General features: G+C 42.9%; 1 protein-coding gene across 12 annotated transcripts in view; it reads right to left on the reverse strand.

Annotated features, from left to right (window-relative positions):
- PCDH11X (protocadherin 11 X-linked) overlaps window positions 1-23,375 on the reverse strand; it is a 1,093,295-nt gene that overhangs the window by 384,027 nt on the left and 685,893 nt on the right. The gene's annotated exons all lie outside the window — the stretch shown is intronic.

Genomic DNA, 23,375 nt, shown 5'->3' on the forward strand with positions numbered 1-23,375 from the left:
GCCCGGAGCCCCGCCCCCACCCCACGCGGCTCTGAGCGGGGAAGAGCTCAGCCCCCTCCGGAGCCACGCGGCTGCCTCGCTGGGCAGGGCCACTTCTCGAGGCGCACGGTGAGCCGGGGGTGAGCAGCCGGGGCCGGGGGGTTGGCTAAGGGGCAGGGAGTCCCGGGGACACTCAGGGGGCACAGGTTCTGTGGGGGGAGGGGCGGTCAGGGGCCAGGGAAGGGGGGGTTGGATTGGGGGGGTCTCAGGGAGGTGGTTGTCAGGCACCCCCCGACCCCATTACCCCCCAGGCCCAGCCCTGACCCCCAGCGCCAAGCCCAGCCCCCCTTAGGTGGGCACCCCCCCAAACCCATCCTCCCCACCCATCCCTGACTCCCAGCTCCAAGCCCAGCCCCTCGGACCTGGACACCCCCCCGGCCCCATCCCCCTCACAGCCCTGACCCCCAGCTCTGAGCCCAGCCCCTCTGATCCGGACACCCCCCTGACCCCATTCCCCCCACAGCCCTGACCCCCAGCTCCGAGCCCAGCCCCTCGGACCTGGGCACCCCGACCCCATTCCCCACAGCCCTGACCCCCAGCTCCGAGCCCAGCCCCTCTGTTCCAGACACCCCCCTGTACCCATTCCGCCCCCAGCCCTGACCCCCAGCTCTGAGCCCAGGCCCTCTGAGCTGGGCACCCCTGACACCATCCCCCACAGCTCTGAGCCCAGCTGCTCTGAGGTGGGCACTCCCCGACACCATCTCCCTCACCCCAGACCCCCAGCTCAGAGCCCAGCCCCCCGTGAGCCGGGCACCCCCCCCCCCCATCCCCCCCACCCCCGACCCCCCGCGCTGAGGCGAGCCCCTCTGAGCCAGACAACCTCCGACCCCATCTCCCCACAGTCCTGAGCCCAGCCCCTGTGAGCCGGGCACCCCCCAGAGCCCAGCTCCCCACCCAGCCCTGGGCAACAGCAGCACCACCTCCAGGCAGTGACAGCCCATTGGCACCAACCATCACCCAGCAACAGCCCATTATGTAATTGCAAATGTAGACAGACCAGTAAAGCATTTAATGTTTTTAAATAATGTATTTGGTGTATTTTCAAATTATTACAATTTAATTTTCACTAGTTATTTTTTACATTTCCAAATACATGTTACTATAGTATTGCAACTTTTTTTTATGGAAGGGGCCCCCAAAATTGCTTTGCCCCAGGCCCCCTGAATCCTCTGGGCAGCCCTACCCAGTGTGTGTGAGGAGCCGGGGAGGGAGGGAAACGGGGTCCCCTGGAGCCGAGCCCGGGCTGCGATGGCGGCGAGGGGCTCCTGGAGTGTATGAGGAGGTGAGTGGCCGGCTGGGTTCATCGGTGCTGAGCAGGTAGCCCCGCAGCCGGAGATCCTCGCCTTCCCTCCCGCTGGGGCTGGGCCAGGGCACCCTGAGGCTGAAGAGCAGCAAGTCCGGGGGGCTCTCCAGGTCCTCGGCCGCCAGCATGTCGGGGGTGAGAGCGGTGAGTGCGAACTGATCCACCTTGGCCACCAGCAGTTCTGTGAAGCCCAGGGAGGGGGCCGTGTTCTTTGCGCCACCCCATAGCTGCGCCGCCACCTGGAAGTACTCCCGCTCCGCGCCGCCCAGCAGCTCCACCCGCATGGGGACAGAGTCGCAGCTGGGCCAGGGTTCGGCTGCAGTGTGCTGGTAGCGGATCCCACATTTGGGGGGGAGCCCAGTGCTGGGGCAACAGGGGGTGTGAGTGGGGGGCACTGGTGGGCGGGGGGAGCTCATGTCTGGGGGCGGGGGAGGGCAGCCAAAAATGTTTTGCTTGGGGCGGCAAAAAACCTAGAGTCGGCCCTGCCGCCCGGCCCCAGAGCTTCCCTGCCTGAGACCAGACAGCGTGTCTCTCTCCCTTGCCTCTGCTGCTGCCGGCTGCTGCCTAAGGCAATGCAAGCTGCTGTTGCTTGCTGGAGCACCGGCCGGGGGAGGGGAGCAGAGTGGAGGGGGCTGTGCCATGTTTGGCAGCCCTCCCCCTACCTGGAGGGGACACAAAGGGGACTTCCAGCAAGGACTCGGAGACTGACCTCACTCACCTGAGCAGCTGCTGGGGCTTCCGCGAGTGTTTGACCCTATGATTCCCCCCCCAGTCCCAGCCCCCACTCCTGCCCAATGCTGGGGAAGGGGCAGCCCCATGCCATCCCCTCCCACCGTCCCCCAGTGAAGCTACGGTGAGGGGCAGCAGGCTGCAGCCTGCAGCAGGGGTCAGGGAGGCAGGAAGCCATATGTGAAGGCAGTGCCCCTCCCCTCCAGCACCCACCCACCCACCACAGGGCAGATGGGGGAGGGGGATTCATAGACCTACCTGAGCAGCTGGGGCTTTGGTGAATTTTATGACACCTTGCTCCCCTGCCCCATAGCCATCACCGTGCAGACCCCACTTCTGCCCCATGCTGGGCAAGGGGCAGCCCCATCCACAGTGAAGTTATAGTGAGGGGCAGTAACATGGAAGGCCACCTGTGATGGCAACCCCCACCCCCTAGTACCCATCATAGAGGAGGTGAGTGAGCTTTCTGGACCTGAGAGGGGGCCTAGGAACATGTGCAGTGACTGTGGTGCAGAGTGAGTGTGCTCTGGGGGGCAGAGGGGGAGGGGGGGTCCCTCCCCTGGAGCTTGCTGCTGCCAGTGGTGGTGATGGGGAGTCCTCTCTGGCCCTAGCCCTGGGGCAGCCTGTCTGCACCCCAAGTTCCTCATCCTCAGCCCTGCCTCACCGCAAAGCCTGCACCCCCAGCACCGAGCACACTCCTGCACTGTGAACCCCTCATCCCCAGCCCCACCCCAGAACCCTCACCTGAGGGGAAAAACGTGCAACTTAAATTTGGTGGTCAGTTTGGAGTATCATTGTATTTATTTAGCACAATATTTGATTATTTTACACCCTTCAAAGTATGTAACTGGTCATATACAGGTGTTTTCTCTGAATACTGTCTGTGTGCCTCAGTTTCCCCAATGCATTTCTTAAGGCTCTAGATGGTGGGATAAGGGGGTGTGATTGTTGTAAAGCCCTAGAGGGCCAGTGTGATGCCGTCTGCACAGAGAATGGCCGACACCCTGTCTCCAGGCAACTGATGGCCTTTGTGTCTCTTCCGGACAAGGAGGCCACCTGATCTCTTTGTCCCCAACACCGTCAGTTGGCACTTTGCAGGGGAAACTGAGGCACCCACACAGTATTCAGAGAAAACATTAAGAACATTCCCACTTTGTCACAACAGGTGCAACAAAATTTAATACTGTATATTGAAGCAGGCAAGTGCTGCTTCTGACTTTCCACTTTTAATTGACCCTTGTAATCTTGTGGTGCTGACACATTGTAGCTTCATTTTATATCAGCTTACAGGGTGAGAGCGGGGGGGGGGGGGACCACCATTTTGGGCCCCACCAAAAATTATACGAACCTGCCGCCTATGGGTATACTGACACAGGCTAATTTCCTTCCAGAAATTAATAAATTCAATTTGAAAGAGAGTGTTTATCAGAAAAGGCAACCACACAGAGTGCTGCAGATTCAGCAAACAGACAACTATGAAGCTGTGCACCTTATGCAAAGAATTAAGGCCTTTATCTCCCAGGAAAGATTGAATCCTCAGGTGTATGTCATGTATTTATTACTCTAGGCATTTATACCATGCTTGTTTCACAGCACCTAAGGTCAGTCACCCAGTGTCAGATAGTCTGACTAATGTTGTATATTCTCTGGTAGCCACTCAAGGATGTTATGTGAAGGAAGGAGGGTTTCTGGCTATCAGGAATTTGCAACTCAGGTGGAACCAGTTCCTACTTTCCTGTTCCTTCCTTGCATGGAATGCAGCTCCTTATTCTGTCTGGATTTCTGATACAACTCTCCTCTCCCAGCAGTGAGTTTCTCCCTCAAGCTGGGAACAATCAGGGGAAAGCAGTTGGAGCTGAGATCAACACATGGAGCAAGCAAGGTTGGCACCTGAGAAGAGATAGGCAAGGAACGGGATGTTCTGATACTTTGCATGAAAGAATAAGGTGTCTTGCATGTGAGAAACGGGAGCAGGGAGAGAGGCAGAGCAAATACTGGGCTCCAGGTGAGTGAGAAGAAGAGAGGGTGTACAGGAATTGTCTGCGGTGATCTAAAGGGTAAGTGGGCTTGTTTTGCAGGAGCTAGTTCAGTTTTTCCTGGTACATATTCAAAGATATTTTATCAGGTAAAATGCAGAGAGAACTCTGACCTATACTAGCTTAGTGTGAATGTGTAACCCCATTCACAGTATGGAATACCAGTCCTGCTCAAGCTTTTCTGAACCATATGTTTGCTGTCCCATTGGGTTAAGTGCCCAGCCACGGGTAGAGCAGAACCTGCCCATCATTGCTGTGTTTGTCTATCTAGGTTCTTGTAAGGCAACCATCACTCTGGTATCTGGAAACCTAATTCTGTGGGTTAATGTTCCTTTCATGGAAAAGGGGTGCCAGTCCTTCTTTAAAAGGTGGTGATATGGCCCCTTCCAGTTCCATGCGCAGGGCCAGGTAGGCAGGCAGAGCTTCAGAGTCTCAATGCGTGGATGAGACGATGAAATAGAGAGGAGGGGTTTAGATTTATTAGGAACTGGGGAAACTTTTGGGATAGGGGGAGCCTATACAGGAAGGATGGGCTCCACCTAAACCAAAGTGAATCCAGACTGCTGGCACTTAACATTAAAAAGGTTGCAGAGCCGTTTTTAAACTAAGAGATGGGGGAAAGCTGATTGCTGCAGCGGAGCACGTGGATCGGACAGACTTCTCTTAGAGGAGAGTCTATTGACAGAGATTCTCTAGGTTTTAGTCAGGAGGGGAGGATGGAAGAGGATTAAGTATGGGCCAGATCAAGTGAGAAACATTCACATAAAAAAGAATCTGACACATCAGAAAAGGGCAGACAAATAAACAGTGACAAATTTTTTAAAGTGCTTGTACACAAATGCTAGAAGTCTAAATAATAAGATGGGTGCACTAGAGTTCCTTGTGTTAAAGGAGGATATTGATATAATAGGCATCACAGAAACCTGGTGGAATGGGGACAATCAATGGGACACAATCATTATGGGGTACAAAATATATCGGAAGGACAGAACAGGTCGTGCAGGGGCAGGGGAGGTGGCACTGTATACAAAAGAAAATGTAGAATCAAATGAAGTAAAAACCTTAAATTAATCCACATGTTCCATAGAATCTCTATGGATAGTAATTCCATGCTCTAATAAGAATATAACAGTAGGGATCTATTATCAACCACCTGACCAGGACAGTGATAGTGACGATGAAATGCTAAGGGAGATTAGAGAGGCTATCAAAATAAAGACTGAATAATAGTGGGGGATTTTAATTATCCCCATATTGACTGGGTACATGTCACCTCAGGATGAAATGCAGAGACAAAATTTCTCGAATCTTTAAATGACTGCTTCTTGGAGCAGCTGGTACAGGAACCCATAAGGGGAAAAGGCAATTCTCGATTTAGTCCTGAGTGGAGCGCAGGATCTGGTCCAAGAGATAACTATAACAGGACCACTTGAAAATAGTGACCACAATATAACAACATTTAATATTCTTGTGGTGGGAAGAACACCTCAACAGACCAACACCGTGGCATGTAATTTCAGAAAGGGGAACTATGCAAAAATAAGGAGGTTAGTTAAACATAAATTAAAAGGTAAGGTGACTAGAGTGAAATCACTGCAAGCTGCATGGACACTTTTCAAAGACACCATAATAGAGGCCCAACTTAAATGTATACCCCAAATTAAAAAACACAGTAAAAGAACTAAAAAAGAGCCAATGTGGCTTAACAACTGAATAAAAGAAGGAGTGAGCGATAAAAAGGCATCTTTTAAAAAGTGGAAGTCAAATCCTAGTGACGTAAATAGAAAAGAGCATAAACATTGCCAAATTAAGTGTAAAAATGTAATAATAAAAGCCAAAAAGGAGTTTGAAGAACAGTTAGCCAAAAACTCAAAAGGTAATAACAAAATGTTATTTAAGTACATCAGAAGCAGGAAGCCTGCTAAACAGCCAGTGGGGGCCCTGGAGGCTCGAGATACAAAAGGCGCACTTAGAGACAATAAAGTCATTTCAGAGAAACTAAATGAATTCTTTGCTTCAGTTTTCACAGCTGAGGATGTTAGGGAGATTCCCAAACCTGAGCCATCCTTTGTAGGTGACAAAAATGAGGAATTGTCACAGGTTGAAGTGTCACTAGAGGAGGTTTTGGAATTAATTGATAAACTTAACAGTAGCAAGTGACCGGGACCAAATGGCATTCACCAAAGAGTTCTGAAAGAACTCAAATGTGAAATTGCAGAACTATTAACTATGGTTTGTAATGTGTCCTTTAAATCAGCTTCTGTACCCAATGACTGGAAGATAGCTAATGTAATGCCACTATTTAAAAAGGGCTCTAGAGGTGATCCCGGCAATTACAGACTGATAAGTCGAACATCAGTACTAGGCAAATTAGTTGAAAAAATAGTAAAGAATAAAATTGTCAGACACACAGAAGAACATAAATTGTTGGGCAAAAGTCAACATGGTTTCTGTAAAGGGAAATTATGTCTTACTAATCTATTAGAGTTATTTGAAGAAGGCAACAGACATGTGGACAAGGGGGATCCAGTGGACATAGTGTACTTAGATTTCCAGAAAGCCTTGGACAAGGTCCGTCACCAAAGGCTCTTATGTAAATTAAGTTGTCATGGGATAAGAGGGAAGATCCTTTCATGGATTGAGAAAAGACAGGGAACAAAGGGTAGTAATAAATGGTAAATTTTCAGAATGGAGAGAGGTAACTAGTGGTGTTCTCCAAGGGTCAGTCCTAGGACCAATCCTATTCAACTTATTCATAAATGATCTGGAGAAAGGGGTAAACAGTGAGGTGGCAAACTTTGCAGATGATACTAAACTGCTCAAGATAGTTAAGACCCAAAGTAGACTGTGAAGAACTTCAAAAAGATCGCACAAAACTAAGTGATTGGGCAACAAAATGGCAAATGAAATTTAATGTGGATAAATGTAAAGTAATGCACATTGGAAAAATAACCCCAACTATACATACAATATGATGGGGGCTAATTTAGCTGCAACTAATCAGGAAAGAGATCATGGAGTCATTGTGGATAGTTCTCTGAAGACGTCCACGCAGTGTGCAGCGGCAGTCAAAAAAGCAAACAGGATGTTAGGAATAATTAAAAAGGGATAGAGAATAAGATGGAGAATATCTTATTGCCCTTATATAAATCCATACATAAATACTGCATACCGATGTGGCCTCCTCATCTCAAAAATATATATATATTGGCATTGGAAAAGGTTCAGAGAAGGGCAACTAAAATGATTAGGGGTTTGGAAAGGGTCCCATATGAGGAGAGATTAAAGAGGCTAGGACTTTTCAGCTTGGAAAAGAGGAGACTAAGGGGGGGATATTTTAGAGGTATATAAAATCATGAGTGGTGGGGAGAAAGTGAATAAGGAAACATTATTTACTGTTCTCATAATATAAGACCAAGGGGCCACCAAATGAAATTGATGGGCAGCAGGTTTAAAACAGATAAAAGGAAGTTCTTCTTCACACAGCGCACAGCCAACCTGTGGAACTCCTTTCCTGAGGAGGTTGTGAAGGCTAGGACTATAAAAGGGTTTAAAAGAGAACTAGATAAATTCATGGAGGTTAAGCCCATTAATGGCTAGTAGCCAGGATGGGTAAGGAACATTGTCCCTAGCCTCTGTTTGTCAGAGGGTGGAGATAGATGGCAGGAGAGAGATCACTTGATCATTATCTGTTAGGTTCACTCCCTCTGGGACACCTGGCATTGGTCACTGTCGGTAGACAAGATACTGGGCTGTATGGACCTTTGGTCTAGCCCAGTATAGCCATTCTTATGTTCTTATGAAGGCATCTCTGCATGTTAATATAACTATCACATTCTCTCAACTCCAATTTTTGAACACGATTGTGTCAGCGCATCTCTAAGCACATCTTTACCTCCAGAGATCTGTTCCATTGAAATTCTAGAGCTTGACACATTTCTCTTGACACTCTTAGTTGACAATTTCCTCCTTTGAACAGTCCATGGCAAGGTGTCCATGCTGTTCTATCTCTTAGCAACCTTCAGTGTCATCAATCACAATTTTTTGTTGACTCCTATATCATAAGAGGAATTCATTTTCCCCATTCCCCATAAGTTTATGCCCTGAAGCATGAGGATTAATAACTTTTATAATTATATCCTATGGGTGTAACTACAAATATATTTTATGCACACTGTAAATATCTAATCCTTTTTTAATCTTCCTAAGCTATTTTACTCAGTAAATGAGGTCACACATATGTTGTGTTAAAAGCCATACTTTCTACTATCTAGTTTACATTTGTTATTTGTAGTCTGATATTATTTGGCATATAGGCAAAATGTATTGGGATGGGAAATGAGTAGGAACTATTTTTTTGTAAAAGAAGATCACCTTTTGTTTCCAAAAGTTTGGTCCATCTGGAAACAGAAGTTAACATGGAAAGGCCAAAACTCTGACTCCACAAGAGGAAGAATCCTGGACTTACACACTAGCTAGTGAGAACACAAATCTTTATTCAGTCCCCAGCAATATCTGTAGTTGTAGTTGCACTATCATATTTGTAGAGTGAGTTTAGGCTTCAAAAACACATAGTCCATAGCAAGTTCAAGCCATGTACCACACACTGGTTAAAAACACACAGATCAACTTTTGTCACACATTTTTACCTGATGTCAGAAGGGGAAAAAAAACCCACACAATTAATTGCACTTTCTCATATAGCACTGTACTGCACTTGTGGATAAATTATGACTATGTAATGGTACACAATGTATTGGCTAGAGCGATGCAAAATAAGCTATTTTGCTTTTGCCATTTTTGCATATGAAGTTCTCGCTCATAATGTCACCAACTTACAGACAACATTCAGACCTATATCTCCTGTTTTGTTCAACTACAGTGATCAAGGCATGTCAGGAACAAACTGGCTTAGGTTCAAACCAGGTAAAATGTAATGTTGATGGGTTGGTGAAAGCATCTTCAGGAATGGATGGGGCTGAATCTGACTTACACGGATTTTTTTTTCTGCCTTTGCCTATAGATCATGCTGGGCCTCTCACTATTCCCATTGCCAAGAGACAGCTGTAGCACATAGGAACCCTTTCTAACTACAGATGACCTTGTGGTTGCATCTATTTCTTTCCAGTATGGACCTCATTACCCCATTCCATTGTAATTTCCTATCCAGATCACAACAATACAAACTATTTGGTGTTCCTCTTGCACTGCTCCTGCAAGATTCAGCTAGTGTAGAGCACTTGTCACTTTTTTGGGGTGCGAACCTTTAGTTCATGAGAACCTAGTACCAGCAGTCAATAAAGTGCAAAAACTCTTCACTTTTTGGTTGTAGTTCAAAATGTTGGTCATGACATATAATAACCAGTGAATGGGAAACATGTCACTGAGTTCAGTGATAGCTGGATTAGGCCCTAAAGCCAAGATTTTTAAAGGTATTTTGGCGTTGCTCATCTCACTGTTACCTTTAAAAATCTGAGCCTAAATCCCTAAGTAATCTGGGACCAATTTACCCAAAAAACTTCCTCTCTCCATGTTTCTCATAGCACTACTTCTCCCTATACTAGAGAGTTTAACCCATGAACAGACAGAAGTGCTTTCTCAGTAGATAGCCTGTGCCCCTAGAATCAGCTCTTTCTTTGCATCAATGGGACTATTCGTCAGCGTAAGGGTTTAGAAGGTTGTATTCTAAATGTGCATACACACACACAAATGATAACACATACACACCACCACACAAAATAGTAATACTTATGTTTCATTATGGAATTTCTGGCCCTGCCCTCTGCTACTAAAAACAAAATAAAACCAAAAAAATCAATCATCTGTATGTGCTCTACAATTGCTAAGAGGAAGTTTACTATGTGAATAATACAATGAAATGTAAATCAATGATCTTGAGATTAATTTGAAAAAAATATCATTATATTCAGCAGCTATTGAACAGTATATATAAAATATATATAAAATGCAGTAGTTAACTGTTGAGCACTATGTGTTTGTTTTTCAGTACGGAGAGAGATACAACCATGGCCTTATTATTTCATATAACTAAACAGATAATCAGTAATTCCTACTAGCCACCTGACCAGACATTAGCAGTTGGCAATTTACCACAGGCACCATGGCAGAAGTGAGATTTGAAGGAGGACAGGGTAGCAGCTTCATGGAATAGTGCAAGGAAGGAATTTCATGCACAATGGACATCATGCAGGAAGTGTGCCTGTGCTCATGGGAGAAGTGGACCAACAGGCAACAGAGATGGTCATTGTTGGTAGAGCAGAGCAGGCTGATGCCATAAGTTGTATAAGCAGATACCATGCAGGGGCCTTAAGTGTGAGGGCAAGAATTTGAATCTGGTGCACTGGAGGAAGGAGAGCTAATGGAGGGACTCATGCAGGTAAGCCAGATGGTTAAAATGGTAGCTTAGGAAGATTATCTCTTCGCAGTAGCATTCTGAACAGGCATGCATGATGTGGGTATCAGGAAAACTAGAGAGAAGGAGGTTGCAGTAGATAAGAAGGGAGATAAGGGGCTGGAGTAGAACATTATGGGCAGAGAGAAAAGGTCAGATCTTGGAAATGTTATGGAGCAAGAAGCAGAACATTTTGAATACTGTAGGGAGCAAAGGTTATGGACTTTAGTGCCTCTGAGGATGGTGTTGCTGTCAACAGTAACAGGGATGTGGGAGTGGGAAAAGTTTAAGCAGGGAGAAGTGGGGAGGGATAGCTCAGTGGTTTGAGCATTGGCCTACTAACCCCAGGGTTGGTTGTGAGTTCAATCTTTAAGGGGGGCACTTAGGGACCTGGGGCAAAATCAGTACTTGGTCCTGCTAGAGAAGGCAGGGGGCTGGACTCAATGACCTTTTGGGGTCCCTTCCAGCTCTATGAGAGAGGCATATCTCTGTACATTTTTTTATCTTTTTGATCATATGCAGAAAAACAGGATATTCAGGGACCCAAAAGAGTGCAGAACACAGTCTATGTACAATCATACATATGGCTAAAATCTACTTCCATACCTTTTCATTCCAAATGAAAGTCTCACTTTCTCCTCACTTTGTCCCCATCAGGTGCACAATTTAAAATAATTCAAATTAAGGGTAAAACCAGCCAACATTTTTTAAATAATAAATTCTTATTCTAGAATTACAGGACATTCACTGAAGAAAAACTATTCCGCATTCTAGCAATTGCAATTGCCTTGGTTTTCCATGGTTTCATAATGTGCCATTAAATAATAATTATTTGCCATGGAAACTACAACAATATGTAATTCATATATGGTTTTGTGCTGCAGATATATAGGTCAGTTTCATTAAGCAATACTGCTAACATGTAATGGGAATTTCTGTATTTCCAAATTGTTAAAGAGGAAAATGTTTGACAACAGGGAGGCGTAGCTATTTATCTCAGTTTGAAAATCATGTTTAGCAAACCATTTTCCTCCAAACCTTTCCCCATGAGTTTCTTTCCTTTATACAGTACATCAAAGTAGGTTTTGGTTTAGCAGGCATCAAAATGCATCTACACAGATAAACTAAGGTATACAGTTGCCAGTTTGGCAGCAAAATAATCTGAAGTCAGTTAATTGATGTATACATATAAACATACACGTCTAAGAAAAACACACACACACTGTTTGGTGTTGTGGTTGAACATAACAAAGTCCATTAGCCCCAGGCACTGTTGGCAAAGAGGATGAAACACTTTGGCTAAATCAAGAATGATCCTGACATTTTGCCTTTACCTTGAATTGGGTCCAATCCTTTGTATGTAGGTTCAAAGAAGCTTGGATAAGTACCCACATTCCTCTCCCTGTTCTTCAGCAGACCCCCTAGCTATGATGAAATCCATTTTATCAACAGAAGGCCTGCAAATCTCACCTGGCCCAGCTGTTCCCCCCTCCCCCTCTAATCTCATGAGTCTGAATACCTTGCCTGGGGCAGTGGTGCAAGCTGGAGTGACTCTGATGTGGTCCCAAAACACACCACATTTACTGAGCATAGTCAGCTAGCCAATGCTAGAAGGGATGGCACTGGTTCTTAGACTCCCCAAGAGAATATCACTACAGCTGATGGAAGATGGGGAGAAGGAGGTGTGGGGAGTGAGAGCTTTGTGAATCTGAAGAAAGAAAAATCAAGGATCTGTTTGAGATTATGGGAAAACAAAGGATTGGGTTTGGGAGAAGAATCTGACTGGACAGAAGAAGAGATGCACAAGACAGAGAAAGCTAAGGCCCAAAACATACTTGCATTCAAATGATGAGGCTGCCATTTGTGCTTTGTAGATTTTAAAAGGCAAGGGGCAAAAAAAGTGATCGAGGGAGGTGATAACAAGAAAGTGCAGAAGATTTCTTGAGTGTGCTTGTTAGACTACTCTGCCTCAGTGCTACTTCTATTACTGCTGCTGAAGAGTGTCTGTTGGTATTAAAGTAAATAACAATTGGTATTCAAGTTCCATCTGGGAGCCTGTGAACAATCCATCTGTGGGCAAAAAGGAAAGCTCCTCATTCCTCAAATGCATTTTCATACAGAGCTACAAGAGCATACTTCTCAACTATCACACTCTACCTACAAGATGCAATATTTTTCAAATCCAAAATTTGCTGGAGTTTTATTCTCAGAGGAGAAACAAACTATTTGCATGAATTCCAAATGACACTTTATAGACATCTCAGGGTTTCTTCTTCAATACAATACATCTCAGCTTAGTTTGAGAAGAGGAAGAGTTCATACACCTGTTCACCTCTCATGTGCTTATTCTCAGTAAATACACAGAGAGCTACAATATTTATCCATCAGTATCTCCCTGTATCTGGCACACAAATTCATATTCAGGCTGAGAAATCTTGGTATCCCAACATGCATTCATGCAACTTTTGTATAATGTTAAAATCATGTATTTTAATCAATTATCCTCATTATTCTTTTAGGTAACTTTTAACAGAATCTGAGCAAGATAATTATCTACAATCCACAAAAATGCAACCAGACGAGCTTTTAAGGAGGTAGAACACAGAATCAGTATCAAACAATATATTGTAAAAATGCTTTCAAAGATGGGCATATTTATCTATGTTCTCCTCCACTGCATGTATAACAGTTATAGTTTTACATACCAGTAGTTAACAAGCCTTTATGGTAGTAACATTTCTTGAAGCCATTACTTGGATCTGAAATGAAATGTCTTCCTAAAGAATGATACCAGATTCTGTACAATGATGGAGCTAAATTATTTAAATGTAATTATAAATACAAGCAAGGCACAGCAGCTATCAACAAGTACTGCATGCTGACAATGTATAATGCATTACTATGAGGTGTGCTATGAATGTTAACAGTTTCTCCTATGTAGAGGGGTTTTATCCATGTGCCTCTTTGGGCCCAGAGGATCCTCATCTTTTTAACTTCCAGCCAAATCCAACTGCAATACACCAGCCAGGCTGCCAAAGTATTTCTTTAAAGTAAAAATAATCTCTCATTTATTGTTTGAAAAAAGACAGCCAATCGAGAGGAATATTTTTAACATGCACTGTGTGGAAAGACTAAATTATATTACACATATGAGACCACTAGGAAAACACTGCTTAATTCACTTCTGTTTGCACATTCCCAGTGCTACACATTGGACCCACCATCCATGCTGTCAAATCCCTATGGAAATAGAAGCAATTCTCTTTTAGTATAGAGTACAAGAAAAACAAGTTGACACAAAGATTTACAGTTCATCCAGGGGGAAAAAACATAGGCTGACTTTTGGTACATATCAAGAAGCAAATAGAGTTGGCTAGGGCTTTCAGAAGGGGGAAAAAACATGCTGTGGTATAATAGAGAGGGACAGAAAATGCAGAAGACAGCATAGGTAAGAAGTTACTCCCTGGAGTCTGCTGTCTATAGCACAATCGACGTTTCCTCCATTGTGCAGAGCAGGGATTTGGAAGCAATCACATTTTTTAATTGCTCCACTCCAGCTCCGGGCAAAAACCTACTGGTCCGCGCTCCAGCTCCAGGCTCTGCTTCAAAGCCCTGGTGCAGAGCATGGATAGATAAAACAAAAATTATACAGACATTTAGAGATTATTGTGTGGTAGTCAACATATTCTAACATGTATGTTTCATGTTAACCCTTCAAGGGACAAATATTGGAATGAGTGGCAGTATGAGATAGCAGTAAAGATGCCAAAAGGAAGAAACAGAAGGTACAGCCTAAGTTCTGGTTTTGGGCCTGCCATAGACTTGCTGTCTGTCCCTGGGCAAATTACTTAAACTCTCTGTGCCTTAGTTTTCTTCAAGGGGTTATTACAAATAGGGAACAGTATTGCCAACTCTTGTGATTTTATCTCACAATATTTGGTGTTTTAATTAAAGCTCTAGCTCCCACAGACATAATTACATGCTATTCCCAGCTTTAAATATCCAGATGTGCTTAATATATCCATTAGGGATGTAAAACGTTAACCAGTAAGCATTAGTCTTACTGGTCAACCCACCTTAACTGTTAACCTCCGGGCCAACCGGCATGCCGGCCCCAGCGGCCCTGTACTGACCCCAGCAGCCCCGCACTGGCTGGAGCAGCACCACCCATCCAGACCGGGTCCAGCCACGCTGCCTGGCTAGAGCAGAGCCGGCCCCGGGCCTAGCCACACTGTCCGGTGGGATTGGCCCCAGACGCTTAATCAGTTAACCATTTAAATGTAATATTTTAATCATTTAAACGGTTAACTTTCAAAATGGTATTTACAACCCTAATATCCATGGAACCAAGGAAGCATCCCCACACAAATAAGGCCCCATGAACTCTAGCAGAGGGACTCTGTTACTCTCCTGCAATCTCTGCATCACTCGCTCACTCCCAGGCCCAAGGAGTCTACTGCCCAGCCGCAGTAGAACAGAGCAATCTCTCCCGTTCTCTTCTTGTACTGGCTTTCCAGGGAATTGCAGAGATGACGGAGGGATGACTCTTTCTATCAAAGTAACTGCCTAGCTCAAGGGGTGATGATTTGATGTTCCCTTTCTGCAGTGCCTGCACCCTACCACTCCTGGCCTTATAAGGAAGTAATTTACTAAACTCAGGACTTGATTCTCTCCACCAACAGAGGGCTGCAAATTGGACATAACCCCCTTCCCCCCCCCCTGTGCCTAAACAGGCAGCTATACTTGAGTGGCAAATTCAGTCCTGGAGGAGGACAATTTGGCTGCTGCTTGTGCTCCCCTGATGGACTCCACCAGGGCAAAACAGACTTACATTTTCGCCCACTGCTCTACATGATCTCTGCTGGCAGATGCTGGAGCAAATGACACGCTGAATCTCTCCCTGCCTACCTTCTGTATCTACTACCTCTGTTTCTCCAGTAGAGTGGATATTGTAGACGCTCCTGAATTTGGGAAGACTGTTCCCCACCAGAGGCCTGCAAACTTTTCTCCAACCTTAAACTCAAATTAAACTCTTTCTAAAATTAGTTACTATCAGGGGCGGCTCTAGATATTTTGCCGCCCCAAGCACGGAGGGTCCGCTGGTCCCGCGGCTTTGGCGGCACGCCTGCGGGAGGTCCACCGAAGCCGCGGGACCAGCGGACTCTCCGCAGGCAAGCCGCCGAAGGCACTCTGCCTGCCACCCTAGCGGCGACTGGCAGAGCGCCCCAAGTGGCTTGCCGCCCCAGGCACGCGCTTGGAGTGCTGGTGCCTGGAGCCGCCCCTGGTTACTATGTATTATAGCAGATTTACGTCTTTTAAAAAAGAACAACTCTACCACTGGTCCTACTGCCCTTTCAAGGAACAATGACTAGAAACTAGCATTGAAGATTAATATCCCTTGTGTTTTATAATTTTTGAACTGTAATTTGACTCTTAAAAGGAAGCTGTAAAATACACCATTCATACATTGTTGTTTAGCAGGGACTGCCATAAAGTGATGATAATTAGATCAAAGCACTTAATGTGGAGTTCATTAATTTTTTATTGTCTTTCCTAGTAAGTTAAGAACTTTCCCTCCACTTAATTGCATCAATGCATGAGAAAGCAAGGTGCAAAATTTCCTTTGTACGAGGAGAGCTGAATGGAAATAATAGTAAGAAATACAGATAAAAAAGCATATTGTTTATTACAGGGATTTAGTTCTCAAAGAATGGAATGAAGTGATACCTATCACTCAAGAATCTGTTTCCACCTACTATCCAGGCTTGTTCTGAGGACATATTTTTACATACTACTTTTCAAACTATGGGCTTAATCCTGCAGACCTTTACTCACATGATTAATCTTCAGTCACTGAGACGTCTGCTCCTGACTCCCACAGACTATTAACAAGAGGACACGCCTCATTTTTAGGCAAATATTTGAGAGTTACAGGGGACTGATGATCTCTGAGTTTGGGAAAAAAAAGATACGTTCCTCCCTTTTTAATGGCTTTCTGAATCCTGCTCCTGGTGTGAGTAATTCACTTTGACCACATAATTCCACGTACCTATTTTGTGCTTTCTCACCAATCACCCATTCTCGCATAGCCTATGGCCAGATCTTACAAGATTACTGCACGTATTCTACTTTCCAGCAGTGTATGGAGAAAAGTCTCTTACCCAGAGAAAGCAGCACTTGAGGAACAGGAGTTAACACGGGCTCCTTAACAATTTCATATCATCCCGTTTACCTGCATGCATGTCACCAGCAACGCAAGAAACACAGCTCCCAGTGTTAACTGCTCATTTTTGTCCCTACGACTAATTTCCACTTCTGTGGACCCGAAAGCGAACTGACACGAGAGAGAGAATTTGTGCCTATCAGTCCCTGTTACGTTCATTTAAGGCAACTAAAACTTAGAAAAATTGCACTTGAGACCTTAACTGGTACATTTCAAACAAAGGGCATGGAAGGGAGGGAGAGAGAGAAACATTCTGGTAGATCTTTAATTGTACAGCAACATGTTCCTGTGCCCATTAGTGAGTGGGAACATGGGCATAAACAATTTGTGTTTATTCCTTTATGTGAAATATGCTCCTGTTCCCACTCGGTAATGAGCATTGCTTCATGATTAAAGATGTGCCAGCAGGACAAATCAGCAACAATCATGTACCACCACTAATATATGTAGGTGTGATTAGAAGTCAACTAGCTTTAAAAATAAGTTTAATCATTGTTCACTAATGTGATTTATTCATAATTTTGTTACATTTAAAACAAATGAGCCTGTGTCAGTGATGATTGGGTTGCAATTATACTGCCCCCTTATTTCAGAAGGTAATGGAAAAATCATTTCCCCAGAATTAATAAAGGTAAAAATCTTCATCATAATCATCACTACTACCAGTTTAAGGACTTTGTTATTATTAAAACTAATTTATATTGCAGTAGCACTGAACAATCCCAGTCATAGACTGGATCCTTTTATTCTACTAACACTTAACAAAAATGACAGTCCCTGCCCTGAGGAACTTACAATTTAAAGAAGCTAAATGTTTCATCTAACTACTGTTACTATATACCATTATATACCACAGAGAGCTAAGTATTATTATTAAGTTAGGGACAATTCATTTCACTTGCATGGATGTGATTTCTCAATACCTACATGCTTATATGAGCCCCATCACCAAATTTCTGAGTACCTCACAATCATTAATGAATGTTCCCTCACAATTTTATAGATGGGGGACAATAATACATAGTTTTATAGATGGAAGACACTACATACAATTTTATAGATGGGGAACTGAGACACAAACAGATGAAATGACCACCCCATGGTTGTCCAGTGACAGTGCTTGAAACGGAACCCAGGTCTCCTGAGTCCCAGTCCAGTGACTTCAGGTTCCTCAGCATTATGTAAGCACAGTTAGGGCCAGATTGCAGCTCTTCAGCTCTGGTTGTGTTGGCGGTGGGGCAGAAGCTCATTGGTCTAGCAGGGATTCATGGAAGTACTATACTTTAGGGAGGATTAATGCCCCCTGGTGTCTAGGGGAAGTGCAGCTGATCTGACAACTTGCAGCTTGCATTCCTCACTGTGTGGAGCCAGCTCCAGCAGCCAGTGTCAAGAGGTATCTATTCCCAGGTCTTGTTCACTTACTTTGGGGATGTCTACAATGCAGGTGAAGTGGGATTGTACCATGGGTAGTCATGCTTTAATCTAGATAACATGAGTAAAAATAATAGTGCAGATATGGTAGCACAGGCCCTGGAATGGGCTAGCCAGCAGAGTAGAAGTCCGTCAAAGACCTTAGGTACATACTCTGGTTGCTGGTCTGTGCTGTCACATCCACACCACTATTATTACCAGTTCTAGTAGAATAAATTGTACCCATGCTACAATCCCACCTTCACTTGCAGTTATACACATCCTTAGGGGAGTGTAGTGCCACTGGCAGTGCTACACATGCACAATCCTTGTGTCCAAAGGCCTTGATTCTCCATTCTGTTACAGAAGTTTTACACGATGTAACTCCAATGATTTAATAATAATAATAATACTTAATAATTAATACCACCTACCTATTACACACAATTTTCATCCATAGATCTCTGAGTGCTTTACAAAGGAGGATAACCATCGTAAATCCCATTTTACAGATGGGGAAGTTAAGCACCATAAAAATAGTGTGTGAAATTGACAATCAGGCCTTTGAGTGCAAGGACTGCAGTTGCTCCTGGCCCATGTGCAAAGGGGAAGCTCTTCATATCCTCTCACCACTCTTTTTGTGCTCCTTTGCAGGACACATTCTGGCCCTTACCAAACATGCTGAAATACTTCGCTCATCAAAAAGTGTACTTCACAGTTTATCTCAGAAGGAACATTAAGGTCAGGATTTTAGTCTAGCCTGGTCTGCAAAGCAAACACCCAGTGGGGACACCTTTGTTCAGGTTTGCCAAAGATGCTAATTTCAGGAACTATTGTAAGCATTTACAATATTTATGATCTGCTAGCTGCTTATAATGAAAAATTTTACAGGATCAACAGTGTAGGAGACACTATCCTTTAGATTGATACTAACGTTTTGGACAATCAAGCTGCAACCCACCTGTAACTATTTACACACAAAAAAACAGGTTTCATTTTATATAAAATTCTCCAATCCAACAGACCTGTCATGAGATCCTACTCATTCATATCTGGCCCTGGATTACAGATACATTTTAAATGTAATGCATGTACAAATTAATGGTAAAAAGATGTTATTTCAAACTACATCTACATCTCCAAATCATTGCCTAAGGAGAGGGACATGACCATGTACAAGAGTAAAATTGTTCAAAGCAGCTATTAGTATAAGGTTTACGTGAGCATTAACGTGAATGAAAAAAACAGGTTATATATAACTGGTTATATATGAAGTAGAAAATGATAGATGGACAAAATTGGTTTTTATTTTCTTGTTTTAGTTTCATTATTAAACCATCTTCATATGAAAAGTTATCCTTCTGGCCTCAAGAATTCGTTACCTACCATGGCAGCCACCTCCATGTCTCACAGTGCCTTTAAATGTTCATTCTGTCGCCTACAAGAAGGGGACTTATGTTGCTTTTTGAATGTACACTGCATGTCATGAATCATTATAATTTTTCTCTCTCACTTCACAAGAGAAATAGACACTTTTCTTTAAGCAGCACAGCAGTACGACTGGACAGAGACTTGACATAACAAGCAATGGGCTGAGATGTAAATTTGTGTAAGGGAAACATGCGAATACTGACAGATTCATTAACAAGTACGATTAGTCAGTTCTCGGGCTGTCAGCTTGTTTTACCATCTTACCAGCAGACACCTCCAACTTTACAGCATAGGGAAAAAGTTTTCTGTTTTTTATTTCTTTCTTGGGATTCTCTACTACTAGCCAAACTAAGGAATGCTAGGGAACTGTGATCATTATCTCTGCTCCATTTCCTTGTGGCAAGAAGAGTGTTTATACTACTACTATTACTACTACCACCACCACCACCACACACACACACACACACACATACACACACCCACACACCCCTGGATTTGCTGTTTTTTTTGCTGTTTTCTCCTACTATATGAGACCAGGAGATGTGGCAATCTCTGCTGTATCCTACAGCACACTCATTCGTGATATCCTTACAGAAATTATACTAAATTAAATAATCATCGTGAGTGTGTGAATAAACATAATTGGAAATGCATAATTATGTGAGATAACAACAAAATTAAGTTTAATGAAGTCATATAATGAAGTAATTATGGCAGTAATGATACTACATAATGCATTTAGGATATGTACCTTGGCTTAATTGAAAAACAAAACATTTTAGCAAAAAAAAATACTTGATGAAAAGTGAATTCCACAAAATTCACAAAGAAATCCCCACAAAGAAATCAGTAAAATGGAGAATATTCTGACATTATGGACAGAATGACTAAAAAATTAACTTTTTGATCAGTGCTGGGAAGTCTTCTCAGAAAGATAATATTTTACACATCAGAACTGTATCTATTCAAATCAGCCAGAGAGAGAGAGACAGAGAGAGAGAGAGAGCAAGAACTTGCTTTAAAAGCAGTTCAGGGGCTTTTTGGGAATTTGGGTTCATTGGGAATTTTGCCAGTGATTTAAAAGGAAAAGCAAGTCATAGCAAGGAACAGAGTTACCTCAATATAGAGATTTTATTTTCAGGACATTGGGCATTCAAAGGAGTATTTACAGTAAGGGTGTTGTGCTCAGTAAATTAACTGGCTAAACACTTCAATAGTAAAATCGTACCAAGAAATTAAAAGAAAAGAAACCCCAAAAGGTATAGATTGCTACAAGTGATCTGTTGCATGAACAAGTCTATTCTAACCCTCTGTCTTAAGCATTTGCAAGCCTGACCTCAGATATTTTTCTAGATACACCACTATGTTGCTAGCTTTTGAACAATGAAATGTTGTCCCTCTAGAAGGCACATCAGGAGAGTGGAAGTCAGAACTCCTGGGTTCATTCTGCTGCTGACTTCGGGTCCTATTCCTTTTGAAATCAATGGAAAATTCCAAATGACTACTGTGGAAGCAAGATCAAGTCCTTTGTGCAACCTTGTGCAAGTGACTAAGCTTCTTGGTGCCTTCATTTTCCTGCATGTAAAAAGGACATACCTTGCAGCTTTGATTGGTGAGGCCTAATTGACTAAGGCAAGCAAAGTGCTTTCAGATACATGGGTGAAGGGTACTATACAAGAGCATGATCTAAAGCTTGTTGATTGGCCAGTGACTTCAGAGGGTTTTGAATCAGGATCCTTGTCTGTTTTTACCAAAAGAGGTGGCAAATCCATTAACTTCTCCCAAGATTTGAGCAGCTGGACAGTGGATATCTGATATGTTCCCATCTGAAATGGTTTCTCTTCTTATTCACGCTCCAGTATCAGAAGCATGATAAATTCATAGATTTTAATCACAGAGGCAGTCTCCACTATTATTTTGTTAGTTATGCCTTGTAGTAAAAATCTGTTATCAAAAATCTTAAGTATGGATCTGCACACCTTGTCTTTTATCCATGAGGCCATGCTGTGCACAGCCAGCAGAGGGAGATGTTAATTTTGGCTCCACTAAAGGGCTATCCCCCACAATGGTACAGTCATTATTACAGGTTTACAGTACATCTGTCAAAATCTAGGAGCTTAGTTTGATGAATGAAAGAGGTATGGTATGTGCTGATCTTTCAACAGTGGGACTTCAAAACTCTCATTTTGACAAAGTGATAGATTGTTTCTTTTTTTCATGGCATGTGACCATGATAAGGCTTCAGAAAGTAATACTCTGTCTAGGATTAAATTCATTTTAAAGAGACATGAACCTATTTGAAGGCCCACTTTCAACATTTAAAAATAACAAAAAACATCTTTAAAAAATCCCAGCTTTGACCTCTCCCTCTCTGACTCAATGCAAATTGAGTCAGAAAGGCTGAGCCAAATTAAAATATTTCAGTCCATTCAATGAGAGCTTAACTTCAGATGCAGCAATTGTAATTGCTTTCTGTGACAAGGAACAATATTATTACATGTAAGAGATGAGATGTTCTGCCGCTTTCAGGGAATTTGAAGGTAAGTTTACACCTCAAGTCACAGTTTTCATGACAAATGGAAGACCAAAGAGTAACCTAATCAAAGGTTGGTGATAATGGAATGGCCTACATATTAAACTAGTTAGGCAGTAATCCTATGCCATTAAAATTAACAAGAGTTCTACCTCTGATGTTCTACCTCTACCATTGTTTCAACTGGTCCTTTGAAGCTCATAACACTTCCCAGGGTTTACATTAGTCAAGTCTAGTCCCTACATATGTTACATACAATCCCACAGTAATACATAAACATTTGCATTTTTAATAAATGAACTCCTAAAGTTCTTGAACTTACTCAACAAGGTGTAACTTAATTCGATACAGCTTGTCCAGAATATTGCAGGAAATTGTGTGTGACAGATATGGCAATCTAGTAATTAAAGCAGGGAACTGGGTATCCAGAGTCCTGGGTGTTATTCCTTATGCTATAGTTAATGTTAATAAAATACTGTAATATACTTGAGTTAAAGGCACAAGAGTGTAAATGTGAAATTCATCTTTGTGCGGTGAATCAGTATAAAGTCTGCCATACCAATCAAATTCTACTTAAACGCCAACTTGAGGTTTTTAGTAGTATATAGGCCTCATTCTGGCTTCTCCTTGGGGTGAATTTCCCCCGTATAAACATTTCACTATTACACAAATATGTACTATGATTTTTAGTTTCACTGCAGTTATCAATTTCTATGCAGAATTAAACTGCCCATTAAATGATTTCAATAAACACTATAATATTGACAAAAGGCCATCATAAAACCTGACACCAAATGAGATTAAGATTGATATATTATTGTTCCAATACAAAATGCACTATGAAGACTAGAGTCCACAAGTCCACAAAATCTCTTTCCATTATTTGGGATGACACTTTTACTATTCTTAAATATACAGCCGTTACAGTTTGTACATGGGATTATCTTCTAATAAACCATTCCTTTATTTTTTCCCCAATAAAATAACATTTCTAAAACAGAAATACTACAGGATTAATAGAATGTGTTCAATCTCAAAGACACTTATTCCATTTAGAAATTACTGCCGCAGTAACCTTTTAACAGTAGGATATAATGTTACATGCCATAAAGAGATCAACATTCAAAGTACAATTAAGAGTCTGATTCACCTGACAAAATTAAATGCATCACCAAGTGATACTGTACTTTGATTTCATCAAAATAAAAATCACAGTCCAGATTCTATGTTTAATTCTAGGTTAGTAATTGCAGATTTAC

This window comes from Mauremys reevesii, linkage group 9 (genome assembly GCF_016161935.1).
Source record: "Mauremys reevesii isolate NIE-2019 linkage group 9, ASM1616193v1, whole genome shotgun sequence".
Lineage (NCBI taxonomy): Eukaryota > Metazoa > Chordata > Testudines > Geoemydidae > Mauremys > Mauremys reevesii.